The sequence below is a fragment of the Panthera leo genome, chromosome C1, assembly GCF_018350215.1.
Source record: "Panthera leo isolate Ple1 chromosome C1, P.leo_Ple1_pat1.1, whole genome shotgun sequence".
Classification (NCBI taxonomy): domain Eukaryota; kingdom Metazoa; phylum Chordata; class Mammalia; order Carnivora; family Felidae; genus Panthera; species Panthera leo.
In genome coordinates, this window is record NC_056686.1 from 103,767,697 (window position 1) to 103,793,577 (window position 25,881).

At 45.1% G+C, this 25,881-nt stretch overlaps 1 long non-coding RNA gene and 5 other non-coding genes across 6 annotated transcripts; 4 read left to right on the forward strand and 2 right to left on the reverse strand.

Annotated features, from left to right (window-relative positions):
• Positions 1-1,726: 1,726 nt before the first annotated feature.
• Positions 1,727-1,798, forward strand: TRNAG-UCC. The gene has a single exon. It is a non-coding gene; the product is annotated as a tRNA-Gly (tRNA).
• An 894-nt stretch (positions 1,799-2,692) lies between these two features.
• Positions 2,693-2,764, forward strand: TRNAH-GUG. The gene has a single exon. It is a non-coding gene; the product is annotated as a tRNA-His (tRNA).
• An 891-nt stretch (positions 2,765-3,655) lies between these two features.
• Positions 3,656-3,728, forward strand: TRNAK-CUU. Its single transcript has one exon. It is a non-coding gene; the product is annotated as a tRNA-Lys (tRNA).
• Positions 3,729-11,635: 7,907 nt separating this feature from the next.
• Positions 11,636-11,709, reverse strand: TRNAN-GUU. The gene has a single exon. It is a non-coding gene; the product is annotated as a tRNA-Asn (tRNA).
• A 212-nt stretch (positions 11,710-11,921) lies between these two features.
• On the forward strand, positions 11,922-13,556 carry LOC122228605. Its single transcript, XR_006206673.1, has 3 exons — positions 11,922-12,524; positions 13,086-13,227; positions 13,422-13,556. It is a non-coding gene; the product is annotated as an uncharacterized LOC122228605 (long non-coding RNA).
• A 4,636-nt stretch (positions 13,557-18,192) lies between these two features.
• LOC122229095 lies at positions 18,193-18,356 on the reverse strand. Its single transcript, XR_006206952.1, has one exon. It is a non-coding gene; the product is annotated as a U1 spliceosomal RNA (small nuclear RNA).
• Positions 18,357-25,881: the final 7,525 nt, after the last annotated feature.

The following is a 25,881-nucleotide window of genomic DNA, read 5'->3' on the forward strand; positions in this document are numbered from 1 at the left end:
GCAGGAAACGACCTCTCTGACCTCAGCCGTAGCAATTTCTTACTCGACACATCCCCAAAGGCAAGGGAATTAAAAGCAAAAATGAACTACTGGGACCTTATGAAGATAAAAAGCTTCTGCACAGCAAAGGAAACAACCAACAAAACTAAAAGGCAACCAATGGAATGGGAAAAGATATTTGCAAATGACATATCGGACAAAGGGCTAGTATCCAAAATCTATAAAGAGCTCACCAAACTCCACACCCAAAAAACAAATAACCCAGTGAAGAAATGGGCAGAAAACATGAATAGACACTTCTCTAAAGAAGACATCCAGATGGCCAACAGGCACATGAAAAGATGCTCAACGTCGCTCCTCATCAGGGAAATACAAATCAAAACCACATTCAGATATCACCTCACGCCAGTCAGAGTGGCCAAAATGAACAAATCAGGAGACTATAGATGCTGGAGAGGATGTGGAGAAACGGGAACCCTCTTGCACTGTTGGTGGGAATGCAAATTGGTGCAGCCACTCTGGAAAGCAGTGTGGAGGTTCCTCAGAAAATTAAAAATAGACCTACCCTATGACCCAGCAATAGCACTGCTAGGAATTTACCCAAGGGATACAGGAGTACTGATGCATAGGGGCACTTGTACCCCAATGTTTATAGCAGCACTCTCAACAATAGCCAAATTATGGAAAGAGCCTAAATGTCCATCAACTGATGAATGGATAAAGAAATTGTGGTTTATATACACAATGGAGTACTACATGGCAATGAGAAAGAACGAAATATGGCCCTTTGTAGCAACGTGGATGGAACTGGAGAGTGTGATGCTAAGTGAAATAAGCCATACAGAGAAAGACAGATACCATATGTTTTCACTCTTATGTGGATCCTGAGAAACTTAACAGAAACCCATGGAGGAGGGGAAGAAAAAAAAAAAAAAAAAGAGGTTAGAGTGGGAGAGAGCCAAGGTATAAGAGACTCTTAAAAACTGAGAACAAACTGAGGGTTGATGGGGGGTGGGAGGGAGGGGAGGGTGGGTGATGCGTATTGAGGAGGGCACCTTTTGGGATGAGCACTGGGTGTTGTACGGAAACCAATTTGACAATAAATTTCATATATTGAAAAAAAATAATAGAAAAATAAACTAATAAAAATAATTGTTAAGTATGAAAAATTTTCAACCTCAATAGTAATAGAATAAATGCAAATTAAGACAAGACTTTTTATCTGGCGATTTCGTTAAGATGAAAAGAATGCCATCCTGTTGACAGGTGTAATATGATAGTATTCATTGAATAGCGAAATTGGTGTTCTCGCTCCACACAGCAATTTGGCAATATGTATTCAAAGCTTTAAAATGCGTATTTTCCTTTGGAGTTTTATCTTAATGCATTTGCCCTATGAAAATACTCTGAAATTCATAACGACCTGTATATGGAGATAACTCCATCAGGGGAGCCTTAACTCCTTCACTGGATTTCAGACGCCCCCTTCAAACCACAACAGAAAAAAACAAGAATTGACTTTTTAAAAACCTGTGAATCAGTAAGAAACCACCACAGAATTTTTAATGTAACCAGAGGAGAAATCCTAGAGAACTTCTCTTCCAAGTCCTTCTCTGGCTTTGTATTGGGAATATCTTTTACTATGAATCTCAAGATACTGAACTATGTAACAAAAACTGGACGAGATACTCCTCATAAGGAAGTCGACCAGCCCTCCCTCCCGTGTGCGTTGGTGGTATAGTGGTGAGCATAGCTGCCTTCCAAGCAGTTGACCCGGGTTCGATTCCCGGCCAACGCATTTTTCAACACCTCCCCCCGCCCCCCCCCCCCCAACTTTTAAGTAGTTCAAATCAGTAAAGCACGCATTTTTCAACACCTCCCCCCCCCTCTAACTTTTAAGTAGTTCAAATCAGTAAAGCACGAAAGAAGGAAAGACTTTTGACCACCCTTGAGTTCTGAGACTGTTAGTTCTGGGGGATTCTCTTGCAAAACAGAGCCTCCGGGGGTTTTGTAGCTGCAACCAAGAGCCAAGCCCGTCTGCTGGGTTCGGCAGCTGGCGTCGCACCAGTTCACAGTAATTATCTTTTGGGGGCCTTTAAGGGAAGTGTCTGAAATAGAGGCTTCTCAGATTTGTTTTTCTAAATCCTCGGATGCGCTCTGGTTTACTGAAGAGTACGAATAAGGAAGTCAGTCCAAGAGCCCGCAGCTCCCGAGACAGCACCAGTTTACTTGGAACCGGGAAGGAAGCCAAGAACAAGCGAAGAGGAGGGCCTCCGAATAGCAGCGCGTCTCTTCAGGTTCCACCATTCCGGAGACAGAAACCTCAATTCCAGGGTACAATCTGGAGGCGTAAACAGGAAAATCCTCCAGGGCGGCCTCTTGCTCGCCTGGGAGGGGCGGCTTGATTCTTTGGAAGGCAAGGAAATGGCTCGCGGGGGGCGACTGGGGATGGTCCGTGGCAGCAACCGCGGAGAAGCAGAGGGGCGATGCTGGCGCTCGCAGCGCGGGATTTGGGAATTCAGAACAGGACTCAAGGGTCACGGCTTCCAGGTTATGGAATAGAAACGTTTGTTTGGTATTTTGACTGGTGTAGATCACTTGAACTGGAACAGTAAGATGGCAGCACAGGGTAGGTATGGCTGTTCCAAAGGGCATAAAATAAGTCCGCACTGCGCCGCCTGGCAGGTGGCGCGCCGTGATCGTATAGTGGTTAGTACTCTGCGTTGTGGCCGCAGCAACCTCGGTTCGAATCCGAGTCACGGCATACCAGATACTGGTGGCGGCCTTACTTTTTCAACTCTTTTTCAAGAGTTGCAAAGAGTTTGTAACCTTTTCGTTTCCAGCAGCATCGCAGAAATGCTCTCGACAAATTGGGTGAATTGTTTCTGTTCAACTCGTTCCGTGGCTCGCCCACTCAAGGCAAACTTAGTCCTGGCGGGGCCGCCTTTCAGGGAGGTTTGGGGATCCTTGGAGCTGCCACCAGGAGTGCGGAGGTGAGACCCCTTTGCTTCTGACTCGGGAACTCAGCGCCCACCAGGTGTTGGAAAATGAAAAGTTGGGCGAGTGGAGTGAAATCGCTTCAGGCTGACTTCCATCTGACCTGAAATCTCGCTAGGACGTTTACACGTAATGGATATGGTCTTTTACTCAAGCCACACAAAATTTTAGTATTTAAAAATAAATTCGTGCACCCAGTGACGCGCCCCTTAGCCCCACTTCCACCCACCGCCCTGGTCGTCCAGGTTTAGGGAAAAGAGGGGATTCGGAGAAGGAAGCAGGGGCTGCAGCCCCAAGGTCCCGGGAGGGCAAGTCCCCACGTCCCTCCGGGTGTTTGAACCTCTCATCCCCGTTACCTCAAGCTCTTGCGCCTCAGGGGGGAGAAACCCGGCTGTCAAAGTGACCGGGTCCACGCAGAATTTGCGGAAACATGTAGGTTTCAAGACTCGTGATTCCCCGTCTTCTGCGAGGCTGCTTGGCTCCGCGCAGTCCGCAACATCTTCTCAAAGCTTTGAGTTCCCGGTGGTAAAAGGCTACTACTGTGTTCACAAAATCCTACACCTTGAGGTCTCATTCACACGGACTAGTTTGTGCCTGGGCCATGCAGCCTGGCTCTGGAAAGAAATGACTTTCCTAAAAGAGCACCTCATTCGCCAGCGCCCGGCTAGCTCAGTCGGTAGAGCATGAGACTCTTAATCTCAGGGTCGTGGGTTCGAGCCCCACGTTGGGCGTTGACTTTTTTGCTTCTATTGAAATCTTTTGTTGTTTCTATTAAAATCTTCTGTCAGCAACCAATAATTACGAATTTCTAAACAGCCATTGCGGCCACTGTTGTTTCAAACTTTGGCAACAATTTTCAGAAATCTCCTCTATTCGCCCCAAATTGAGAAATCTGAATCAGGGATTGCGGTCGTTGAGACCCAGGTTCCCTGACCCACTGCTGCCCGGGGCCGAAGCTTCTGCGGGGTCAAAGCTGACGGGAGCCGGAGCAGCTCCTAGTCCTGACCCGCGGGGCTCCCCCTCTGTCCTGCCGCGACTCTGCTCCACAGAGAAGATTCCTCAGGACCGGACTGGATGGAAACACGCTCGTTCTCTTCTGCTTGGTGGGAATTTTGGTTGAGGTTTTGAAAGGTCTTCTTAGCTGGTTAAAAAGGTCTTCCGCTACGTGCTGAGGAGCATCTGTTTTTCCTTTCCAGGTTTTGAAGCGTTCATCAGCCTCAAAGGGCTGTAAAATACAATTCGTTTAAGAAGATCCCGAAGCGGGGAAAAAAGGAGCGCGTCCTGGAAAAGGACCTGGGGAGGCGGAGGAGGGACGCGGAAGTGCCCCGAGAAGGGGAGGCGTGGACGGGGCGGGGCTGCAGGCCAAGGGCGCGCGCGCAGGGAGCCTCTGGTGCCGCCCTGCGGCGGGTGGGGCCCGCGGGTTGTGTAGTAGTTATTGATCCACCCGAGAACTTTGCTCTGCCCGGAAAGCTTGAATGTGTTTGCGCTACATTTGTTCCTGCCAAATCGCCTTTCAGTGTTGGAATAGGTAGGTGTGGCTTAAATTGTTCAAGGCGAATGGGAGCCAAGTTTGGCCCAAATCGAGAGGCTTCTCCAACCCCACAAGGACATTTAAATCCTCATACAAGTCGTCCGCCTCCCCTCCCTAAGGATCGTTCAACGGTTCTGGGTTTTCTTTGTTTTTTTGTGGGTTTTTTTGTTTTGTTTTGTTTTTGTAGTTTGTAAATACGCTTCAGTCTCCCTTATGTATCCAACCAACCATCTCCGGGATGATCGATACATGAGGCCAGTTATTCTCAGAAGTGTGGTGCCAGGACACACATCAGCATCACCTGGAAACCTGTGAGATATGCAAATTATCAAGTCCCACCTCAGACCCGCAGCATCAGAAACCAGAGGCTGGCCCAACAATCTGTGACCTAGCTCTCTAGGTGATCTACGTAAATAAATGTTCAAGTTTAGGAATCACTGGGTCAGTGCAGCCTGCTTCCCTGTCAACCAAGATACAGCACGTTCACGGGTAGGGGACTCAACATCACAAAGATAACACCGATCCTTAATTTTATGGTTTACATAAGAATATCAAAAAGTGTTTCTTAGAATTCAAACTGGACAATATAATTCTAAAGGTTAAATGGAAATGGAAAAGTAACAAGCAGAAATACTCAGGGAAATTCTTTTTTTTTTTTTTTTAGAACAATAAGGAAGAAATCCTATGAAATATTAATTACAGTAACTAAAATAGTTAAGATATCGTGTATGAATCGACAGTCATAAACGGGACAAGAATCCAGAAGTAGACCAAAATACATAAAGAAATGTAATATATTAGAAAGAAGATCTTGAACCAGTAACTCTAATGAGGAGTTTTTTAATAACTAGGTACATGTCTAGAAAAAAAATAATGGTCAATGAATATCATGTCCTTTACATAAGGTAAATTCCAAATTGATCAAAGATTCAAATAATAATAAAGAGAAACATAAAAGTTCTTGTAGAAACATGAAACAATTATTTTATTATCTTGGTGTGTGTGGTAAAAAGTTGTTCTATGACATAAATTCAGAAGTCCTGAGAGAAAATATCCATGAATTTGACTACATAAATCAAATGAAATCTTTATAAGTCCAAACACAAACAACAATTTGGAGAAATATTTGCAACTCACATTGCGCTAAAAATCCTCCACTTTAAGTTCATACTTTGGTGGTTATACCATCCTTCTCACTGCCCTAATTGTGAATTCACACCCCAAAACAGCTGAAACCCCTTGATAACAAACCCAACCACTGGACTCTAACTTCCTTCGCCTCTTCCCTTCTCCCCCACCCCCCACCCTACCCTTCTCACTCCCTCCACACCTCTCTCCCTTTGCTTTCCCTCCACCCCACCCGAGACCCAGTAAAGACTATGGCCCACAGCTCCTCACTGTCTCTACTCCCCCCTGTTAAATGGAGCACCCTGCCCATTAGGCCCCTGCTCTACACAAGGTGACCCCCCTCTTTGGGACTGTGAATATAATAAACTTCTTCCTTTCAAACCTGCTTCTTTTCTGTGGCTGCACCAACTTCATCAAACCGTACCCAACATCTACATTCTTAGAACATGCATCATACACAAACAGCTAATTTCCCTAATATTTACAGAACTACAAAACCACTACGAAATAGGCCAACAACCCAATAAAAATAGCAAACATATAAAGAATAAAAAAAAGAAATTTCTGGGGCACTCAGTTGGTTAAGCGGCCAACTCTTGCTTTCAGCTGGGGTCAAGGTCTCCCGATTGGTGAGTTCCTCTGGCATCAGCCTCTGTGATGGCAGTGGAGCCTGCTTGGGATTCTCTCCCTCCTCTTTCTCTCTCTAGCCTATCCCCTATTTGCACTCTCCCTCTCCCAAAATAAATACATAAATATTTTAAAAATTAAAAATAATGAAAATAAAAAGGAAAATGCAATGATAAGGAAAGATATTCAACGTTCAATGCTGTTATTAATGAAAGTAATGCAATTTAAAACTACACTGAAATAACATTTTTTTACCTATAGGGAATGATAAAATTTTTAAAAGTTTAATTTGTTGGAGAGGTTAAAAAATATTAACAAAAAGGTAAATTGGTGCAAGTTCTACAGGGTGCTTTTAAAACAACATCTTTCAAATATCTAAATAAACTTTTTCTTTTTTTTTACTTTTAAACTCCACATTTAGAAATTTATTCCACAGACATGCCTACACACGTGTGAAATTAAATATATACAAGGCTGCCCAGTGGGCCTGCACTTGGGGGCCTCCCGCCCTCCCCAGCTGCCCCCACCATCTCCTGGGGTCCATCCCCAGGCACCTGGAGTTCACTCATCAAATCCCCGGGTGTATGGGTGTATTCCCGAACTCCCGAGCCCCGCCCCATGCTAAGCCCCCCCCCCCCCCCCCCCCCCCCCCCCCCCCCGCTGCCTTCCAAAGGCCCTGGGAGCATTTTTCATTAAGCACAACACTGGAAACCTCTCTAAATGCCCATCAGTTTGGGGGGTAACTAAAAATAGGACAGTACAGCCTGACAATTAAATATGGTTAGGCAAGCTGTCAAAAAGAATGAGGAAGTTCCTGATATTCCAATCTGGTGTGATTGGAAAGAAATGGTCCTAACATTTTGCAACTCCTCCCATCAGGGGGTGGAGCTTATGAGCTTATTTGTCCACCATCTGCATAGCCTCTTTTTGCTGCACTGGGAATCCTGAGACCACAGTCTGAAGACCCCCAAGTCAGTCAATTCAGCTCTACCTCAGACATTGCTTGAGCCATCCTACACCGCCCAGCCCCAAATGAGTTGGCTTAGGCCAGAAAAACTTCTAACTCACAAAAGCACTAAAAAAATAATAAATTATCATTATTCTGAGTCAGTAAGTTTGGGATAGTTTGTTCAGTAAAAGCTAACTTAAATTCACTGAGACATAAATCAAGTGAAGATTCCACAGTGAGGAACCATCTTATCATCTGCAATCATTTATATCAAAAGGATAATGGTGGTTGCAAGAGATACACACTTTTACTTGTATATACATCAACATCTCTGGAGTGATACAGAAGAAATATAAATTTATATAAATATTAATATAAACGAAAGGGCCCATTAAGTACTCAGTATAATGGATAAAAATAGATCATCAAGTTTCAAAACAGTAGGGACAAGGGAGGGAGGCAAACCATTAAGAGACTCTTAAATACTGAGAACAAACTGAGGGTTGATGGGGGGTGGGGGAGAGGGGAAAGTGGGTGATGGCATTGAGGAGGGCACTTGTTGGGATGAGCACTGGGTGTTGTATAGAAAGGAATTTGACAATAAATTATATTTAAAAAAAAAAACAGTAGAGACAAAGAGGAGATCCTGTAAGCTTTTGGGAAGGGAGGTGGGAGAACAGTTTAATGTAAATCGTCAAGAATCGGAATGGCATCTGCCTTCTCTACAGTGTTGATACCCTCCAGTCTATAACCACCATGAACAAACCTGTAATCAAAGTTGGGTTTCTTGGCTCATTGCAACGAAGGAGACAGCAGACACGGTGGGGAACTATGGGACAATTCTACCTTTGGAAATCTTAATAATTTATATTCAAAAAGTAGGAGGAGAGGAACAGGGCTAAATATGAAATTGGTAAAGAAGCAACAATTACTTGGTTGGGAAAGGGAGGGGAAGTTTGGTCATTTTTTGTGGTTTGGACTGTGTTCTGCTCATGCTCAGAGATGATCATTGTAGGAATGCTGGCCATACTGACTCCATTTTTGGCTGCCACTTTGACTGTGTTGCTTGGTGATCTTTCTAGTTTTATGTTCTCCAGACGCCCCCAAACATTACTGTCCACGTCTTGTGATCACAGGGGAGACAAGGGGACCAAGTGTTCCATTATGGCCTCTAGCAGGTCCATTAAGTTTCAAACTCGGAGGGGTACCTGGTTGGCTGGTTAGTTAAGCGGCTCAGGTCATGATCTCCCAGTTTGTGAGAACCCCACAGTGGGCTCTGTGCTGGCAGTGTGGCGCCTGCTTGGGATTCTCTCTGCACACCCCCTCACCGCCCCCCCCCCCACCACACACACACCGTCTCTCTCTCTCCAAATAAATCAATAAATAAACTTAGAAAGGTCCAAACTCGGATAACAGTTTTCACTTCCTGATGCATACATGGCACCAGGAGGTGTTAATGTTACCCAAAACTGTTGTCTGATTTGTTTTTCCTTCTCAAAGTGCCTTCTCAGTTTGGGGGATACTTTACACTTCTTCTGCCTTCGAACAATCATGAAGTAGTTCTTTTTTTTCCCCCTTTGCCTCATCATGATTATAGAGTGATTTTGTCTGATGTTGGTGCTCTGTGAAATTTTTTAGTTTTAACAGGTGAACATCACAGCCTAGGTGTTTTCAGTCAGGCCAGCTCTAAGTGGACAGCAGTGAAGAGACGTTTTTTCTTTCTCAACAGCAACTCTAGCAAATATAAAACAACAATGAAGCAATGCTTTCAAAACTCTGAGGGCAAATAAGTTCGACCTCAAATTCTCTATTTAGTAAAATATCAATTAGCAGATATAATATAGGATATGGATATAATAGACCTTTTCAGACATACAATGTCTCAAAGAGTTTGGTTCTCAAGCAACTTCTCTACAGCATGTGAAGATAGCCTGGTTCATCTGAGGGTTTTAATGTATACTTATAAAGCAGGTGGTTCCTTTGTTATAAAAGTAATAAAGCCATGCTTGTTATGGAAAAATAAAATTGTGTATTAAAAACAATCAAGTTAGTACATGTTTAGCCTTTGGGAACTGGGCGGGGGGGGGAGCTAGTAGAGGTGATGAGAATTTTTTAATGTATCTTTCTATAATCCCTTGATTTTCTGTTGTCACACACACACACACACACACACACACACACACACGCACACACACACAATTCTTCTAGGAGGAAAAGATAAAAGACAAGTTCTGCTCCCAACTGCACGTGACTGTTCTCAAGTCTGCAATCTGATCACTCACTATAAAGGGCATATTAGACACTCAGGAGATGCCTCTTTATGTTCCCACCTGTTACGGATTTAATGTTTCTGTCCTTCCCAAATCCCTATGTTCAAGCCCTAACCCCCAATGTGATGGTATTAGGAGGTGAAACCCTCAGGAGGTAATTAGGTTTAGATGAGGTCGTGAGGGTGGTGCCCCATGATGGGATTAGTAGCCTTATACAAACAGGAAGTCTCCAGACCCTCCTCTCTCTGCCCTCTGAAATACACTGAGACGGTGGCCATCCATAAGCCTCAAAGAAGGACCTCACCAAGAACTGAATCTGCCACCACTTTAATTTTTGACTTTTCAGCCCCCAGAACTATGAGAAACACGTCTGTGGTTTAAGTCACCATATCTATTGGTATTTTGTTATAGCAGCCTGAGCTAGGACACCACGCAAAACCTTGGAAAGGATCACAATAAAACTTTATAAATCTATTTGAGAATGTATTCCCTGTTTCTGTTTCCTCTGAGAAGTTCCCTTTAGCTATTCACCTCAGCTCACCAAACGAGGTTTTAAAACAAGTGTCACATACCAGCAAAGACAGAACAATTCCACAAGATCAATAGAATGGCCACCATTATTAAATTCCCCCAAATAAAGTCCTGAGAATGCAGTGTCTCCTCTTGCTGCCACAAGAGAAATTTTTAAAGATCCATTATCTAGGGGTGCCTGGGTGGCTCAGTCGGTTAAGTGTCTGCTCTTGGTTTTGGTTCAGGTCATAATCTCAGTGTTTGTGAGTTCAAGCCCGGCATCGGGCTCTGCACTGACAGTGTAGTGACAGTCAGTGCAGAGCCTCTTGGGAGTCTCTCTCTGCCTCTCCCCTGCTCTGTCTCTCTCTCAAAAATAAATAAATAAATAAATAAATAAATCCATTATCTAAAGTCTTAGTCTGATGAAAATTTCAAACATGTCCCCTTTCCAATTTGTATTTGGCTCAGGACCAACCATGAAGGTCCCTCTCTGAAGCATGAGTTCTTGGTTCCTCTTCAGCAGCATAAGCCTGGGCTTCCTGTCACAGGAACACTGGGAACTGCTCCTTTACAGTCCTATGAATCCAACCTTGTGAACCACTTCCCCAGGATCCCCAGGTGGCAAGAAAACAAAAGAGACTGTCACAGCACTAGCCCCTCACCTACCAGACTTAGGGATGTGTGAGACCAACAAGCAGTTACATTCCCCAAGCCAAAGTGATGGATTTGTGCTGCTATCAAATGTCAGATGGGGTTGCCAAGAAAAGAGTGTTCTCTTAGAAGGTGGGGATATAACTAGGTACAACTTCTGTGGAAGGCAATCTGTCAAGAAGTAGCAACATGAGAAATGGCAAATACTTTGATCCGGAAAGTCCACCTCCAGGAATCTCTTTTAGGGAAATCCATGCATAAGTGATGTTCTCTGAACAGTGATATTTGCATAACGATGTTCTCTGAAGAAGTTTTTATAAGAATAAGCATTAGAACCAATGTCCTGTCCAGCAATTAGGGAATGTTTACATCTACACTAGCCCATCCACACCATGAAAAGATATGCAGTTGTTTCAAAGAACGAGGCCAATAAGGAAAATGGTGAGGAAGTGCTACTGAAAAGAGTTACAGCAGCTAATGTTTAATAAACATTTATTCAGTGGTCAAATGGTTCATGTGTATATCTCTATAACATTTAAATTAACCCATAAGGAAAGTCCTCCTATTTGTCCCCTCTTATAGACAAAGAAATTGAGGCACAGAAAATTCCATAATTTGTTCAAAGTCATGGTGAAGGAATCAAAATTTCCACTCAGAACTTGAGGCTTCATGGCATGCAGTTTTGTTGTTCGCAGTTCTGGTAATTTTCAAGTTTCCAGGATGTGCAGTTGTAAAAACCCAGTTTGGGAAAGGATTCGGCAGTGGCTCAGGGGTAAGTAAGGCCTAGACGTGAGCTATTGAAAAAAATACCTTTGCTGAAAAATTTCTTCTTTTAGGCAATTTCATGGAACTAGAGTCTTCGGCAGCATGCTCTGGAGCCTGATTTAAAGTGGACAGAAGTCCAGACGACTCTCAGGGTAAATAAGGTCACTAACAGGTAACCTAAAGTTGCAAGTAGCTAGTAAAAGAGACCGTCCCTGGGTGGGCTCGAACCACCAACCTTTCGGTTAACAGCCGAACGCGCTAACCGATTGCGCCACAGAGACACGGAAACTCCACTTCCTAAACTCATTTCCTAATCCCAGAAATTGCTTCTCAACCTCTGGCTGGATATGTCTTCCCATTCCCCTACTCGGGAAACTGGAGGCGTGGGAAATACTGGGGCCAACAGTCGTGTCGCTGGGCACGTCTGAACACCGATACCGGCCCAGATTCACGGGGGAACTCGGAGAGCCCAACGCCAGATCCACGGCGTCCCCGCCGGCTCCTCGCCTCCTCAACAGCCGCCTGCCTCCAGGTGTCGCCCGCAGCCTCTCAGGCCGAAGTCATCCAGCTTCCAATTGTTAGCTCAGAACTACTCGGGGCGCTCACAGTGAGTCCCCGCGACACCAGGCGGACGCGCGCGGGGACACTACATTACCCCTTTGCCCCCACCTCGCTGCCCGCCCGCGACGCCGCTAAGATGGGGACTCAACGCGGCAGGACCTGGCCTGGGCTCACGATGCACCCCGTGCCCCAGGGCAGAGCCGGGCACCTAGGAGCCACTCACTCCGCACTAGGGTCCGACTGAGCTGGCCGCCCGGGACCGCCACGCGGCCTCAGTCCGCGGCTGGGGCGGAGGGGGTTGAACTGGAAAAGCCGAAGAAGAGACGGAGCGGGCGTGGGGCAGCCGGGTGACCGGCCCGGGAGAGAGCGCGAACACTCTGGCCGCTAAAGAAAAAGGCCAACAGAAAACTGAAAATGCCGATGTTCCTCCATTTCGATCACCTGCCTGCCCCTGGCCTTCTCTCCCCTGGCCACCGCTCGGACCGCAACTGTGTGCGGTTGGTGCTCTCGACTCCGAAAGACACATAGTCCGCTTGTAAGTGCTTGGTTTAAAGACGGCAGCGCCGTGAGATGTCACCCTTTGGCCCTAGCGACCCCCGAGTGCAGGCCTCGGTGCAGGTGGGAGGCCCACAATCCCTGCTCACAGCAGGAAAGGAGGAAACGCTACAAACCGTCCCCCCCGGGGGGACCCGGTCCTGCCCCAGCCCGGAGCCGGCCGCGCACCCCTCCTCCTCGCCCCCGTGCCCTGCCGAGGAATGTAGACGAAAGTGACCATTTGTATTCCTTGTAGGTGCACTGCCTGAGGCAACCGTAGGAGAGGCTGATAAAGAATTCTGAAGAACAGGGCGTCCGTGTGGGCTTAATATTAAGACTGGAGTAAACTGAGTGATGCTCACTGTGTTCTAAGAGTAGGACGAAGACAGCTGTAGCTTTAATTCCACGTCAGTAGAGCTGAAATTCGCTATAGCTTGGTAGCCATTTTCAGGCTATCCGCAAGCGTGTACTCAGATATTTTTTCTTTATAAAGTAGCTAATAATATTCTCTTTATCAATATGCGTGTTCCTTTCTGTCGTATTTCCCCAACCACGAACAAAGAAGAGGCGAACAAGCAGGGCGGCGGCACAGAAAGTGCACTTGGCGTCACGGAAACTTACACTTGTGCCTTCTAAAGAACTTGGAGAAAAGTGCCCACGACGGTTGTGGAAAGTTGGAAAATTCCAGTAACAGGAATAAGGAGGTGAGGGTGCGTGGCGAGTCCCGTGGAGACCCCTTGGGGTGAATCATCCCGGACGTCCTTTCCACCGAAGTCTGGGGTTCAGTCTGGGCGCAAACTAGCACCGAGAGTGGCGGTTCTAAACCGCCCAGCGGAGGGCGGAGTTGCTCCCTCAGCCCTACCGCATACCCGCGCAGCACTTTCTATCCATTACCCAGGTCCCTCCTCGAGCTCAGAAGTGGGAAGTTCAAAGGCCTGGGTTGTGACTTAGTGCGAATCAGCTGCCGGCCTGAGGAAATCTATTAAACTCTCTACAGACCTATTTCCTAATAAACATACACGCCGAGGTTGTCTTCGGTCTTGGCTCAGATATTTTACATTTGGGCAACGATTCCAAGCTGCTAGAGGGAAAAGAAGCGCATCTACTTCGCGTCATCTTGCTAGCTCAGTTTGTAGCGCTCACGACTTCTAATTTCAAGGTCTTGAGCCTCGCCCAGCTTCCAGTGCATTTTATTTGGCGGTCTTCGCATTGGGTACCCTCCGTGGCCGGTGCTGTGCGGTTCCCGTGGTGGCCACGAGAGGGCGCGTGGTCCCTTCCCCTGGGAACTCGGCTCCCAGGAACCACTACTTTTTTTTTTCAGTTTGGATGGTAAAGAGTAACGATGCTCTGTCGATTCACTTTCTCTGAGACTGGCAGAAACCCAGTATTTCTTTCCTTTTTTTTTTTTTAACCACCCCAACTCTAGTATCGTCTTGAGTCGGGGCATGGGGGGTTGGTTGCCGTATATTCAGCTGCCCAGCTCAGGTGCTACCTCATTCTCTCTGCTGCTACCAAACTATGGGAAAAGGCACAAAGGCAACAGGATTTGAAAGTAACTGACTTCCTTTGTAATTTTAAATGTTTTATTCTACGCATTAAAAGACTTATTCCAAGAATGGTGCATAGGTTTCCACAGATCACCAAAGGAGTCCTCAGTAGAAAAGCGGTTTAAAATCTGCATGCTTGGGAGAAAAGACTCCGTGACCCCAGAAACGTGGGGGGGGGGGGGGGGGAAGGGAGGGGGGGGAATGGGAAGGAAGATTCAGAAGGAAGAGCTACAAAATTGGGTGGAGGGGAGGAAAGAGATGGATTCTGGGGGCTGGTCCCCACTAAGGACAGTTTGTCTGGACCTCTCCTCCCAACATTTTGTCTTTCAAAGCAGCCTCTCTTCCAACTGGCTGATTCTGGGAATTCTAGCATTTTCTACTAGGTGTACTAGGCCTACACTATGTTCCCTCTACCAGGACCAGATCCAGCACCTTACAGTTGGCCTTTTGCTAATCCTCTCTTTTATGGTCCTAGGAGAGTCTGTAGGCAAGGCAAAACTTTATTTCTACCTTCTTGGGGACTCCAAATGGGTCTAAGAATTACGTTGACATAAGCAGATTAATAGGAGAAAAGCACACTGATATTTACATATACAATGGGAAGGTCCAACAGGAAAATGAAAATTCAAAGAAGTGAGTAGGCCTACGTGTTTCTGTACTAGGTTGAACAAAGGAGAGCAAAATATATGGCAAGATTAAAGGGAGACACGAGTTATTTTAACAAGGTCTTTCCATGTTTCTCTGGGTCCTGACTTCCTTTCTCAGATGACAAGAATGTTTCTTTCCTTCTGGTCTGGGGAGGGCACCTTTCACATGAGTTTTCTCTCCTGCTTTCAGGAAGGAATGGGGAGGTCAGAGTGCTTATCTTGCACCTGCTGTTTCCCAAGTGCCTTTGGCTCAAAATAATCCTTATGTTGAAGTGGCAGATTTGGGAATGGCGTATCCTGCCACTCTTCAAGTTAAAGCATGGGAATATGCTCAGAGAACAGGATACTTAGCCCAGATCTCCTTCCAGTGCTGTGGGGTCACCATGCTGACAGTGAGTCCAGCAGTCTCAGATCATTCTTATTATTTGTTAATAAAGTAAAAAGAAAACCCTTGGGCTAGGTCATTTGTAAACATGGAAAATAGTATTAAAATTATTTAGAAACCAGTAATCTATGTAAAATCCTTCATTCTATCTTTTGTAATTTTTTAAAGCACTTTTTTAAATTTTATTTTTTTTTAAGTAATCTCTACAACCAACATGGGGCTCAAACTGATGACCTCAAGATCAAGAGTCACATGCTCTACTGACTGCGCCAGCCAGGCACCCCTAAAATCCTTCATTTTATTTTTAAGATTTTATTTTTAAGTAATTTCTACATCCAACATGGGGCTCGAACTTACCACCTGGAGATCAATAGTCTCCTACTCCACCAACTGAGCCAGCCAGGCGCCGCTAAAATCCTTCATTTTACAGTCACTGGCAAGAATTCAGTACTTGCACCTACAACTATAATACAGTAATATCACCAGATTAGTCTTCTTGCTTTAAACAACCATAATAATGGACAAAATATGTGAAACACCTGTTTATAGACACTGGACAGAAGTAGGGCAAGACTATGATTCCCTGAGAAAGGTTTCAGGAAATGATCTGATTCCAGCAAGGTGGAATCTCAGCAGAACACAGTCTTCACACTGAGCTGAGAAGGTAGAGATCAAAATTAGGGCAGCTGAATCATCAGAGCAGAGCACCAGAAGATGCCAGTTTTTAGAAGTCCATGTTGGGTCCCCAGTGGGTCATTTGGTGAGCATAGGGCAGCTCAAGTACAGAGAGCTATTATCCAAGGCTTACCAGATTACAGATGCTACAAGATGGAAAACAGAGTAGATCCTAGAGATCAGTGCTGTCAACACTGGAATTCAGGCCTTGTTAACAACTTAACAACTCTACCACTTTGAGCATTCAGCTGATACTCCAGAAATGCTCTGTTTTAGGTGTGAAAACCACACCCTAGTGTAAGGCTTACTCTTGACTCTCCCTAGCAAATATTAAAGCCAAGCCCTGATAAGATTAACAGAGGAGACAGGGTTTCGAGGTTGAGTCATATCAAGTTAGAGAACTTTGGAAACACCCTGGACTCTCCAAAGATCCACCTAAATAAAACATAAAGCCAGTCTTACACAAGTTCAATGTCATAGGCTAGTAATCAAATTGCTTGGTAGAACAAATTGATACTCTCTGGAAGAAGATACCAGAATCTGGAGTCTCTAAAATATATCTTTCAAAGTGTGCTGAAGCAATAAAAAAAATACTAGACATACAAAGAAACAAAGGATGAAGCCCATTTAACTCATACTTTAAAAAAATATAACAGTCAAGAGAAACCAACTCCCAGATGTCCCAATAGTAGATTTAGCAGACTTGAAAATACATACACAATGTATACATTATATATTTTACATATATTTTTATATATAAATAATATATATGAAAAGCAAAAGGAATATACAATGTCAATGAGTGCTCTGTGTTCTAACAGAGAATCTCACGAAAAGTGAAAATCATAAAAAAGAATCAAATAGAAGTTCTAGGATTGCCCAATGGACCCACAAACAAGGAAAGATACAGATTATGCATGGTTTCAGCGACACGGGTTCCACTCACCATGGCTAATGGTAACCAGCACTACCGAGGGCCCAACAGCCAATACCAAAGAACAACTCAGCTCCTGATATAATACCAGTCCCCAGTAGGAAAGAAGGGAAGGTATCAGCCAGGCTGGTGGGTCACAGGTTGATCACACAGGACCTTTACATCATGGGAGAGGCACTGGAATAGATACATTTATTATGGTTTTGCCTTCTCTGCCTGCAGTGGTTCTGCTTAAAACAATCATCTGTGTGTACTTTCAATGCCTCTTCCATATCCTGGAATTCCACACAGCATTGCTTCTGACCAAGAACTCATGTGACAGTTGCTGCCCCCGCCCCCCGCTCACTCGTCAAATTTGCTCTGAAGTAAGTAGCCTGGTGGAACGGAATGTGCTTTTGAAGATTGTTTCACTGCCACCTGGATGACAAGACAATGCCTTGAGAATCTGGATAGTTCACACATATACACTATATCAGCAACCAGTATATGGTGCTGTTTCTCCCAGGTCTGGGAATCAAGTGGTCAAAATGGGAGTGGCGGATACACTACTAAACGTTTTGCTTCCCTCCCTCCTCTGTAACTATGGGCCCTAGAAGTCTCAGCTCCTGAGAGAAATGCTCTCAGCAACAAATGCCATAATGGCTGTGTTAAAGTGTACGTTGAGACTGCCCCCGGGGCCATTTGGGGCTCCTCACGACAGAGAAGGAACAAACAGAAAGTTCCTGAGTGGGATGACTGATCCTGACCACAAGAGAAAACTGGAGTGCCACTACACAAAGAAGCAAGTAGAGTACTTGAGAATGAGGAAAGCCCTCAGAAAAACCGAAAGCCTTTAGAAGACCTCTTGGAACTCAGTACACTCTGAATAAAAGTCAAGGATGGAGAGTATTATGCTAAGTGAAATAAGTCATAAAAACCTGAGAAAACTTAGAAGACCATGGGGAAGGAAAAGAAAAAAAAAAAAAAAAAAAGGTTAGAGAGGGAGGGAGCCAAAACATAAAAGCCTTTTAAAAACTAAGAACAAACTGAGGGTTGATGGGGGGGTGGGTGGGAGGAAAAGGTGGGTGATGGGTATTGAGCAGGGGATCTGTTGGGATGAGCCCTGGGTGTTGTATGGAAATCAACTTGACAACAAATTTCATGCTTAAAAAATTAATAAAAGCAAAAACTCCAGACCAAAAAAGTGTTAAAATTACAACAAACCAGTACATCATAAGTCAAAACAAGTGACCTGATCATATTCCCAAGAAAACTGTAATAAAGTAAAACCGGCGTGAACACTCACACCAACAGTATGCCCACCCAAGCCGCCAAAAAAAAAAAAAAAAAAAAAAAACAAAACAAAACAAAAACACCTCAAAGTAAGTCTTACTGAAACATCCATCACATACCTAGAAAGCACCGTACTTCACCACATAAACCCGTACTCAAACCAAAAACCCACAAGGACATAGTAAACCTGCTTTTTCCACCATAAAATTCAGGGGAAAGCGCGAACGCAGTCCCCCACTACCACAAATTGTGCAGTCGAGTTTCCCACATTTGGGGAAATCGCAGGGGTCAGCACATCCCGAGTGCAATGGATAAGCCTCGCCCTGGGAAAACCACCTTCCTGATCATGGTATCTCCCCTGCCAGGTAAGTATGACTTCCGACCCTCCGCCCCACTACACCCTCTCACGCATGACACTCTCTACACACGGTCACTTCCGTCCACACACCTCTGAGCCTCCCTAAGACTTTGCCACACGCAGCACACGCAATTGCAACCAAAAGCCCTGGAATGGCTCCCACAGCACGCGAGATCATACGCTATTTAAGCGGCAGTTGCCGAAACAGCAGCCCCTGCGCTCCCGTATTTACACAGCACACGCCCTATCCGTGACGTCAAGGGAACGCTCCTTTCCCTCCCGCCCACGTCCCGCCCTTGCCCTCTCCTCCCTTCTCCCCTGACACACAGCCCGCCAATGGGGGGGGGCGGGGGGGGGCGCGAGCAGAGACGAGGGCCTGTCCCTCTTTTCCCGCAGGGGCAGAGGTCGTGGGTTGTGAAACCTTGGGCTTGTGGGGAATCTGTCTGGCGGGCTGCTGACGCCAGTATACCTTTCTTCAAACAATGCCTTTCTGGGTGGAGAGTGCAACGGTTAGGATTACAAAAGAGCTGTGTATATACACTGAGTATATCTACTAAAACTCATTAAGCTTCACAACGGGTGGCGAAATCTATTTCATTCTTGAAGGTTCAGTTTCATTCATGGAACATTTCATTCCTTTCACTGTCAACCTTTAGGTGTGGGAGAGTGTTTTGAATTTTCTTTTTCTAGTCTTTTTCTGGAACACTTGTTATTCTGTAAGCAGAAGGGGCTAAGGGTCCCCAGAAGAAGAAAGCCTAGACGTAGCTTTCGTGACACAACAGAAGTCATTTTAGGCCCTCGGTTGTTTTCCATGATCTATGATGCCCTACAGGCTCTACTTGCGTAAGCACACTTCTTAAAAATCTTCCTAGAAGGCGTCAGAATTAAAAAGAAATGCCAGATTTTCAGTAGTTAAGGATTTTAAAGGAATGAATAAAAAAGAGTGCAAAAACTAACCGTCTCTACCAGGCTATGAAGTAGCCTAACCATATCAGAGACAAATAAAACTCCCACTACTATTTCAAAAGTAAGACCCTGCATCCTCCCCCCCCTTTTTTTTTGAAGGGTGGGTGCGCATGAGCAGGGGAGGAGCAAAGAGAGAGGCTGAGAGAATCTGAAGCAGGCTCAGCGCTGTCGGCACAGAGCCGGATTCAGAGCTTGATCCCATAAACTGTGAGATCATGACCTGAGCTGAAATCAAGATGCTTAACTGACTGAGTCACCCAGGTGTCCCAAGACACTGCATTCCTTACCAGAGATAGGGAACCCAAGGCCCCATCCAGCATGCCCATAACCCCCTTGCCCTTGCCAGACAATTACATCTCCTTCATTAAAATGTTAAAGTCTTCACTAATGTAACATTAGATGCACTTAGGAGGCTTGGTTTTTAAGTACGACTGCATAACCTTATGCCCACCTTTACAGGCAATGACAAAACTCTGAATATTCATCCTAACCCTAAATAAAAAGAACCTGCTTACCCCTGCTCAGGTAGTCAAGGCTTTGGAAGTTCTCTCCGGTGATCTCTTTATTGGCTGTAAATAAAGTTTGGGTGACAATTCCACCGGGTGTAGTCTCTACCTGGAACTCACCAAGGAGGGAAGTTACACTACGGTTCATGTTTGGACCTCCTGAATTCATCCACTTTCCTGAACTAAATGTCTGTTTTTACTTCCTTGTTCTTACTTTGGTTTCTGGGAAATGTTCTTGACATCATCCTCCAACTCTAATGGAAGTAATCTGTGGTATCAAAGATGTTAAACAAAAACATCATGACCTGTAAGTGCCAAAGAAAGGATCAACAGAAGCTACAGAGAACCACGAAGAGGTAACTGAGGGTGGTACCAATGCCTTAAATTTTTATCACATCTCTCAGTGTAATTGAGTTTGATCAAAAGAACAGGAATTTGACGTGGCACCTTGATTGACTCTTGATTTCTGTTCAGGTCATGATCTCACGGTTCATGAGTTCGAGCCCTCATTGGGCCCTCTGCTGACAACACAGCCTGCTTGGGATTTTCGCTCTCTCCTTCTTTCTGCCCCTCCCCCAACTCATGTTCTCTGTTTCTGTCTTCTCTCTCTCTCAAAATAAAAAATAAATAACTTTAAAAAATACTTAAAAAAAAAAAAAAAAAAGATGGTAATTGTTAAAAAGAAAACCACAGGCCCAGAATGGCATCACTTAGGGTAAGGCCCCCAGGTCAGTAAATGAGGTCTTAATACCTAACCTAGCTGCACTTTCACCCCACCCCAGAATGTAATCTTTAACCAGTCAACTCAGAGTTTCCTGGTCAATACCAGGAAATTTACTGATAGACCCCTTCTCCCTGTAGGAGGGCAACCTTGCCTAAACAATACATTCCTTGGGGCGCCTGGGTGGCTCAGTCCGACTTCAGCTCAGGTCATGATCTCACAGTTCGTGAGTTTCTCTGTGCTCACAGCTCAGAGCCTGGGGCCTGCTTCAGATTCTGTGTCTCCCTCTCTCTCTGCCCCTCCCCTGCTCATGCTCTGTCCCTCTCTCTGTCTTAGAAGTACATAAAACATTAAAAAAAATTTTAAGAAAAAAACCCCAATACATTCCTTGTTCACCAATTCCCTCCTCCTCCTCTCCTCTTCCCAATTTCTTCTATAATGCCCTCTCTCCCCCTTTAAAAACTTTTGTTTAAACTCAATGGAGCTCCCCTTGACTTGTGAGATGGAAAGCCGCCCCTATTCGTGAATTGTTTAATAATAAAGTTAATTGGATCTTCAAATGTACTTGATTGAATTTAGTTTTTAAACAGGTATTAAAGTTTGCCTTATAAAATGAGTCAGCAAATGTTTCTTTGTCTATTTTCTGAAAGGTACTGTAGAGAATTGGTATCATTTCCTTAAATGTTTGGTACAATTCACCAGTGAAACTATTGAAGTCTGGTTTTGTTTTCAGAAGTTTATTAATTATGGATTCAATTTAGGCCTATTCAGATGGCCAATTTCTCCTTGTGTGAGTTTTGATAAATTGTGTCTTTCAAGGATTTGGTTCATTTCATCTAAGTTATCAGATTTGTGAGCAGTTGTTCGTTATAGTCCTTTATTATAAAATTTTAAAAATTTTTTAATGTTTATTTGTGAGAGAGAGAGAGACAGAGAGAGAGAGACAGAGACAGAGTGTGAGTGGGGGAGGGGCAGAGAGAGAGGGAGACACAGAATCTGAAGCAGGCTTAGGCTCGAGCTGTCAGCACAGAGCCCAATGTGGGGCTCAAACCGCATCTGTTATAAGGACCTGCACTAGCTGTGGAACATTTTAGTGTTATTTGCAAGTTGACTTAGATTAGTTGTAAATGTATATTGCAAACTAGAGAGCAGTCACCAAAAATTTTAAAAAAGAAACAACGGAAACATCGTCCATGGCATGATGTGGCAATAGAGATAGGCAAACTATCATTGGAAACTCCTAGTCAAGCACTTACAAAAGGCAGGGACTTGGGGCATCATGTATACTATACCTTTGAACCTTTTTGTCACATTAACGAGTGTAATGAGCGGCTCACTCCGTCATCGAACTGAAGCGGTATATAAGAAATAGGGTCCAAGTAGGCCCTGAATGTGCAAGGAAGCCACATGAAGAAGTGTCACACACGCCTGCAGTCCCCATTCCTGCTACACTCCCTTCTCTCTCACAGCCTGCGCCTGGGGTGTCATGGGGACTTCCCTACAGTTACCATAGAAAGGGAAACCTGGGGCCTGTTTCACAGATGGTTCTGCATGATATACAGGCTCCACCTAAAAGTGGACAGCTGGAGCCCTGCACCTGCTTTCCAGGACAGCCCTGAAGGACAGCGGTGAAGGGCAACCGCTCCGGTGTGCAGAGCTTTGAGTAGTATACGTGGCTGTTCATTTTACTAGACATGTTTGGAAAGTTGGTGACAAGGAAGCCTTGGAAAGAAGTATGTGGACAGACCTCTCAGATGGAGTGAAAACACCGAGATATTTGCTTACCCAAAGGTGACCTCCGCAGAGGATGATTTTAATAACCATGTGGATAAGGTGACCTGTTTTGCAGATACCAGTCGGCCTCTCCCCAGCCAGCCTGTCATCACCCAATGGACGCATGAATGAAGTGGCCATGGTGACCTGGATGGAGTTTATGCACAGGTTCAGCAACATGGACCTCTACTCACCAAGGCTGACCTTGACAGTTGCCGCTGAGCGTCCCAATCTGCCAGGAGCACAGACCAACACTGAGTCACCAGTACAGCACCATCGCCCAGGGTGATCAGCCAATTACCAAAAGACAGATTGATTACATTGGGCCACTTCCATCATGGATGGCACACTCCTTTGTTCTTACTGGAATAGACACTTACTCTGAACACAGATTTGCCTTCCCTGCACACAATGTTGGCCAAACCCACCATCCAAGCACTTATAGAATGCCTTACCCAGCCTTGTACGATTCCACACAGCACTGTTTCTGGTTATGACCTGAACTGTGCCCCCTGCCCCCCGCCCCCAACCACCAAATTCATGTGTTGACGCCTGACTCCCAACATGACTGTTTGGAGATAGGGTCTTTAAGGAGGTAACTAAGGTTATATGAGGTCGGGTCGGGTCCTAACCCAATAGGACTGGTGTCCTTATAAGAAGAGGAAGAGACAGAACTGGCTTTGTGTGAGTTGTGTGTGTGTGTCTGTGCACACGCGCACGTGCACACACACACACACACACACACACACACACACACAGGTGCAGCTCAGGAAGAGTCTTCACCAAAAACCAGCCCTGCTTGCACCATGATCTTGGACTTCTAGCTTCCAGAACTGTACTAAAATAAATGTTTGTTTATTTATACCATCTGTCTATGATATTTTGTTATGGCAACCCAAGAAAACTAATACACTTCTTTTTTTTTAATTGTTTATTTTTGAGAGAGAGAGAGAGAGAGTGCTGTCAGCACAAAGCCCAGCACAGGGCTTGAACCCACAAACCGTGAGATCATGATCTGAGCCAAAGTCAGATGCTTAACTGACTGAGCCACTCAGGTGCCCGAAACTAATGCACTTTTCATCACGGAACTCACTTCACAGAATTTATAGAGTGCAGCACTGGCTGTGGGATTCACTAGTCTTACCATGATCCCCACCATTCTGAAGCAGCCGGCTTGAGACACCAGTGGAACGGCCTTCTGAAGACTCAGTTATAGTGTCAACTGGGTTGCAAAACCTTGAAGGGCTGAGCAAGATTCTCCAGGAGGCTGTACATGTTCTGAATTGGCATCCAGTATGCGGTGCTGTTTCTCCCATAGCCAGGATCCATGGGTCCAACATCAAAGGGTAGAAATAGGAGTGTTACCACTCACTATTACCCTTCATCACCCCAGCAAAACTGCTTCTTGTCCCTGCAACCGTGTGCTCTATTGTTTGACCTACAGTCTTTTCTGTGTGGCCATGCTTTCCAGCTCAGGTCTGCTTTTCTAATAGCACAAGCGATATCAGCAGCCTTGCTAACACTTAGCCCCATCACCAGGCAAGCATCACAGGATTTGACAGATAAAGAATCATAGGATTGTCCCTGTTTGGTGTTACGGACTGAACTGTGCTCCCTACTCTCACCCTGAATCCTTATGTTGAAGCCCTACCCCTCAAAGTGACTGTATTTGGGGGTAAGGCCTTTGAGGGGGAGATTATGGTTAAATGAGGTAATAAGAACTGGGCTCTAATCCAATAGGACTGGTGTCTATTTAAGAAGAGGAAAAGATACCAGAGATCTCTCAATGCACAAAGAAAAGGCCATTGGAGGACACGGCGAAAATGCAGCCTTCTCCAAATGCCAGAAAGAGGTCTCATTAGAAGCCAATTCAGGGGCACCTGGGTGGCTCAGTTGGTTGAGCGTCTGACTCTTAATATCAGCTCAGGTCATGATCTCAGGGTCGTGGGATTCAGCCCTGCCTTGGGCTCTGCACTGAGTGTGGAGCCTGCTTGACGCCTACTTGGGATTCTCTTTCTGCCCTTCCCCCATTCACGCTGTCTCAAAATAAATAAACACTAAAAAATAAATAAATAAAAGAAGCCACCTGGGTACCTGGGTGGCTCAGTTGGTTAAGCGTCTGGTTTCAGCTCAGGTCATGATCTCATGGTTCATGAGATGAAGCCGTGCATTGGGCTCTGTGCGGACAGTGCAGAGCCTGCTTGGGATTCTCTCTCTCTTTTTCTCCCTCTCCCTCTCTCTCTCGGCCCCTCCCCCACTCGCTCGCTCTCTCAGAATAAATCAATAAACTTTTTAAAAAAGAAGCCAACTCTGGTCTTCTGGCTTCCAAAACTGAGGAAAATGAATGTCTGTTGTTTAAGCCCCCCAACCTGTGGTATTTTGTTACTGCAGCCTGAACTGACTAATGTACCTAGGAATCAGGTTGCGTTCACTAATCTGACTAGATAATGGCAAGTGAAAGTATGTTTAGGAACAGGCACTATCAAATTTAATGGAATGAGTATCATGTCTTTTACGTTGACATTGCCTTCCTTAGTGACGTGGGCCTGGGCCCACAAAATCAGGCAAAATGAAAAATAATTGGAAAGTAGAGCATACCACGCTTCAGTATTGCTTCCTCTCGTCACCTTCAGATCCTAGAACTGTTTCAGTGAAGTCTGCACTTCACGCACCCTCAGATTCCGTCTGAGTACACAGTCATTTAAACAACTAAGCCAGTTTTTCCAACTTTCACCTCACTCGCTTAGAAAAACAAGGATTTCAATTCCCTATTCCCATTTTCATTGAGACCACCGTTCTGAGGGTGATAAAGATGTGGTGTGTCCATGTAACGTTATGTCTCTTTGTCTTTTTCCCATGCCCAGAATGTCATTTTCATTCTGCTAGTCCTGATGTGGACCATAAACTTGGAATCCCAGCAACGCTTAACTGCCTCTGGAAAATCTGACCTAATATCACCCCAATCTCCAACTTGTACGAAGGCAAGTATGGTAATTAAGGAGAAAGAGCCCTATTACAAAACCTCAACTATGGCTGTGGATGATAATTATAAGTTTCAACTGGCCTGTAGGAAGGTTTCTGTTCAGCACTAAATATACAGGCCTATGTTATACAGGGATCTCCAAGGTGCTCATTATCCCCACCTAATGAGCCTCATTAGAAGCTCATGAGGCCTCATGAGAAGCTGTCATCAGTTAAAGAAATTTATGTGGTTGTACTGAGGGCAAATTAGTCCAGATGCAGATGAAAAGGTAAAGGTTTCACAAAACAAGTGTAATCCACATGGACTTAAGATATAGAGAGTTGTAAGAGAAAGTTGTTGCCACTCAGACAAGAAGATAAAGCTGGATGATCTACAAAATCATGCCTGTTTTGAGCCTGCCAGAGACCTAAGTTGCAAGATCACCGGGTAAACTGAAGTCCAAAGCGTGGTAACCTCTCAGAGGAGGGACATACACACAGACCCTGTCATCTCTGGCAGATACTGAAAAGGAAAGATGGCAGCCATAAAAGTTGTGAAGGGGAAAGTCACTGAAATTTTAACCACGTCTTAAAGGCCAAGTGTGGGCTATCA